This window comes from Spinacia oleracea, chromosome 6 (assembly GCF_020520425.1).
Source record: "Spinacia oleracea cultivar Varoflay chromosome 6, BTI_SOV_V1, whole genome shotgun sequence".
In the NCBI taxonomy this organism is placed as follows: Eukaryota; Viridiplantae; Streptophyta; class Magnoliopsida; order Caryophyllales; family Amaranthaceae; genus Spinacia; species Spinacia oleracea.
Window position 1 is genome coordinate 73,156,555 of NC_079492.1, and position 4,809 is coordinate 73,161,363.

The 4,809-nt window shown below is 41.6% G+C and overlaps 1 non-coding gene across 1 annotated transcript; it reads right to left on the reverse strand.

Moving 5' to 3' along the window:
* Nucleotides 1–4,070: 4,070 nt before the first annotated feature.
* On the reverse strand, nt 4,071–4,177 carry LOC130464616 (small nucleolar RNA R71). Its single transcript, XR_008924994.1, has one exon. It is a non-coding gene; the product is annotated as a small nucleolar RNA R71 (small nucleolar RNA).
* Nucleotides 4,178–4,809: the final 632 nt, after the last annotated feature.

Consider the following 4,809-nt stretch of genomic DNA (forward strand, 5'->3'; position numbering starts at 1 on the left):
GGTGGACCTTTTAATTGTCTTACTTTGCAAGCGTATTTAGTCGTTTCTTAAGATGTGTAAATAGCGTAGATTCAAAATGTTATTTTTACCTTATTGAAATTTAACGAAAGAATTACATCGATAATAATTTTGGCTTCTTTTCAGATTCCAGTTTCTGGGATTTAATTGGAAGTTGTGATTTAGACTCTAACTTTCATTAATCTTTCTGATTATAACCCGTGTATGAATACAAGGAGGTGGCCTAGACTTAAAATAATGACATGGCGTAAGCCTATAATAATTGACCAAGCGACTCTCAGACTTAGGCTAATTGGACCATAACTTTCGTTGGTTGACACTTTAGATTTTACCCCTTGGGTGTTCATTTGTCATGCGCCATTTTGCTTAATGTTGGCAAGGTAGTTAATTGGGGAGATCGAATTTTCATTTTTGCAAGACTAGAATCATTAGTGCGGCTTCTCTCTTAGTGTGTATTGCTTTACCCCAATGGTAGCCTTATGGCATGCCGATTTTGGTATTTTCATGGTTTGTCATGTTGCATTCATGGAAAATCTTTTAGTCCGTACTTAGTAGTATTTCAAGGAGCGAGTGACTCGAGAGGACTATGATAGTCGTGACCCAATGTGATTATAAGCCTTGGGGCCATTAATTTTTTTCTTTGCCAATGGTATTAGCACCTTAGGTTCACTTTGGGGGTTGTGCGACTATGGGGAATGATTTCCAGAATGTGACCGTTCCCATTTTGCAAATACTCTAATATATTCTTTTTTATTGGTGAGAGAGAGTATTGAGGCCGTGGATTCCTAGCAAGGGATGACAATTACATATGGGTGCTCATTGATTTAAATGTTAGGAAGGGAGACTCAATATGGTTTAACCTTTTAGCTTGCAGAACAACACCAAGTATTAGGACCGATTCTATGGATAAGACAACTAAGACTTAGGATTTAGACCGTACTTTGGCATAGCCTAGTCTAGACTCGGATTTACTTTTTATTCGAACATTGTTTTTTCCTTAAAAACTTCATTTGAACATTATTTTTGAATACTTTGCCCATGTGACATTCATAATTATTAGCATGTTCGGTTTTGATGCCGAGCATTGTCGTCGTAGGAGGCCTAACAACGACACAAAGAGTTATTTTTTTTTATAAGTCGCTTTTTAGAATCGAGTGCTTTTCTTACGCCTTCGTAGCAATTCTTTTTACGAACGTTTTTTTTTGTGCTACGTATTTTCCTTTTGCGCGGGCACCGATGCTGCTGCGCCTGACCAGAAGGCCAAGCAGCAACTTCAGCGCCCAGCGTAGGGCGTGAGAAATTCTGGCGCCCTGGCTGGTTCTCGTTTTCTGTTTGCGTCTACTTTTGTTTAGTCGACTTCGATTTTGCGTGCTTGCGTAATAACATCCTTTACGCGTTGTGCAGCGTTTGTGGGACTCGTTACAGGCCATCCCGAGTGTCGCTTATTTTTGTGGCGATCGTTCGGGTTTGCGGAACACGTGTTTCGGTATAACTCTTTGGCAAATTGGTTTATGAATGTTTGGGCAATTTTTAAGGTCGTTGGTTTTCTAGGATCGTTTGTCACACACAATCACATATTTCGCTACACATAACTAACATTCATCATGAGGCAATAATAACATGTCATGTAGTTTATGATAGGATTCTATGGGTAGTTATTTGCGCCTGGCTTGGTACCGCTTCTATCGTAGATCCAACACATGCCCCGATCGAGGTAGTGTCTTCAACAGACGAATTTCGCTCAAGAGGCCAACCCGCAAGTGCAAGCCAAGGGGGCATGCAGGCGAGAGGGACCTAATGAGCGAGCGATTGGGTTCGGGATAGGTGTACTACCTGCACAAGTACCGAGTGGGCAACATGCGCGGCGTATGCACCCCTCTATTGGCGAAAAAACGTATCCTTAGTCCCAACTCCCGAGGGAGCCGAGATTCGTTATGCTGTTCTGCCCGTTCACATTAATATGCTGATTTTCAGGTCGTCCCAACTTGATGGGGAAATAAACGCGGGGTAGGATCGTTTCACCCTTCGGCTATTTTGATTACCTACAAGCACGAGTATTTCCTTCACTATCCCCAGTGGAGTCGCCACTGTGAGGGGGTCGAAAAAGCACGAGGCTAATGCGTGACCTCGTCCCTCGTGGGTGTGACGATTCTTTTTATTCAATCAAGTGTAATTGGATTTCCTGTGAGTTTACACCCAATTGACTAGTAATATAGGAGTCGCCATTCAGTTTTTAACAACAATGAGAAAAACTGACAAAACCCGGTTATCGTGACATAAAGGGAGTGCAATTATGTTTGACCACGACGGCCGTAGGTTCCCTTGTGATCCCTGGTGTGGGGATCTCTCAACATACACCCGCAAGGTAGAGATTGAGGGTTCGGGGGACTGTAACTACCGAGAGGAGTACTTCGCTCGTCGATAACTCCAGAGGCAGGATATCCTTACTAGCTCAACATAAATAATTGAAGGGACATGCGTTAACTATTAAACTAATCTGAGTTGATTTTAGCAATATGCAACATATAATACTAGATCGATCGTGATTATCTGATTTAAATAGTATTCAGGGACCTAGCATGATAATCCAATTTCCCAAAAATATTATATTTGTTAGGCGTGATAGAACAATCAGATTTAGTTATTTTAACAGTTCATAAAAAGGGCGAGGAAAGCGATTAAATCATCGAGAAGGGGGCACATTACGACGCACCCTTGAGAGGTGCGTCACGGTTCTCAGAAAACTAACCACTTTGACTTTGCTATTTGTCCTTTTTATTTAACGAATCTCAATTATGGGACAGGATACGTTCTGTTCGATTTATGGATCGATTGCGACAAAGCGCGTGAACAGTTTCGCAGCGTGAGGCTTAGGCTAAGGGTTGGAGTCAATACTCAGAATATAATTGTGTGTGTTGTGTGTTCTTTTCACGTCGAACTTAGGGGTCTATTTATAGGAAAAAGTGGCGTAGAAAGATAGTTTTTCAGGAATTTGGATACGAAACGGATTAGGAAAAGAATCCGTCCCAGGTATTTTCGGCGCCCAGCTCTGGCCGTCAAAGATTTCGGCGCTCAGGGCTGGGCGTTGAAAATAGGGTCTGGGAGAATTCTTTGTCAGATTGGACTCTAGAGTACGGAGTTCATTAAGAGACTTAATCCGAGTTATTTGGTGCGTATCAATTTACGACGGAATGCGTTTGGGCCCTTTACGAACTCTAGGTTCGTTAGGAATTTAATTAATACGTTAACTCTTTTATCGAACTGCGATAGGAATAGAATTCCTTTTACAATTTCTATCTCTTTTAGGATTTATGTTGGAGTGCAACACCTAATTCGGACAGGTTTCTATCTTTTTATTCTTACTACTTTTAGTAACTACCCTTTACGACATTTACTATTTTTATCAGGTTTCCATAAATAGCAGGTTTCGGGCGAAATGAAAAGGGGAATTGAGATTCGTTATTTTATAGGAGATGCGTTGTCAAGTGGAGATTTACGTTTTCATCATCGAACCTTCCCTTTCGGGAATGGGGAAAAAAGTAGGTGTCTACAGTAGACGAAGAACTTTCATTGCACAGTGTGGGAATTACTCTGATTCTGATCATAATATTGGCAATCTTTTTCATTCAGATACAGATTCGGTTTCAGAGATAGAGATGGGTGACGAAACTCCACCACCACCTGCCCCACGGCTTACAGACTATTCTAAGCCAAGTGTGTCTGTGCTACCAAAGGCAATCATGCCTTCTATTGCAGCTGAGACCTTCAAGATTTAGCCTGCATTGATTAACATGATTGAGAGACGCCAGTTCGGTGGGGAAGTAAGTGAAGATCCGAATCTTCACATTCAGTCCTTCATCCAATACTGTTCTACCATCAAGCAAAAGGGATTGACTCCGGAGCAGACTATGGAGATACTTTTCCCGTTCTCTCTGAGTGGGAAAGCAAAGTTGTGGATCAATGGGTTGAATCGGGCAGCTATGAAAATTACTAATTTGGAGTCCTTGGCCCTTGCATTCTATGTGAAGTATTTCCCACCTGAGAAGACAGCTCGTCTGAGGGGTCAGATAATTTCTATTACTCAACATGCAGATGAGTGTTTGTTCGAGGTCTGGGAGAGATTCAAGGACTTGCAGAGAGAGTGCCCGCACCATGGTTTGAATGACTGGTTCTTGATTCAGCAGTTTAATAATGGTCTGGGTAATGAGTCTAGACTTGTTTTGGATTCCGCCGCCAGTGGGAGATTCATGCAACTTGAGGTGCCTAGAGCTATGGAGGTGATTGAGGAGATAACCATTCATAATGCCCGGTATGGGAATCCCAGAGGCCTAGCTAACAAGGGTGGTAAGCATGATTTAAATTCCATAGAACAATTAACTGCCCAATTGACTGCTTTACATTATAAGTTTGATAATATGCAAGCAGCAAATGCTCAATCTGCCCAACCTGTTAGTGTAGCTGTAGACACCTACTTTTGTCCCCATTCCCGAAAGGGAAGGTTCGATGATGAAAGCATAAATCTCCACTTGATAACGCATCTCCTATAAAATAACGAATCTCGACCACCCCTTTTCATTTCACCCGAAACCTGCTATTTATAGAAACCTGCTATTTATGGAAACCTGCTAAAAATAGTAACTGCCGTAATGGGTAGTTGTTAAAAGTGGCAAGTCATAAAAGATAGAAACCTGTCAAAATTAGGTGTTGCACTCCAACATAAATCCTAAATGAGATAGAGATTACGAGAGAATCCTATTCCTAATATGATTCGAAAATAAGAGTCACGTATTA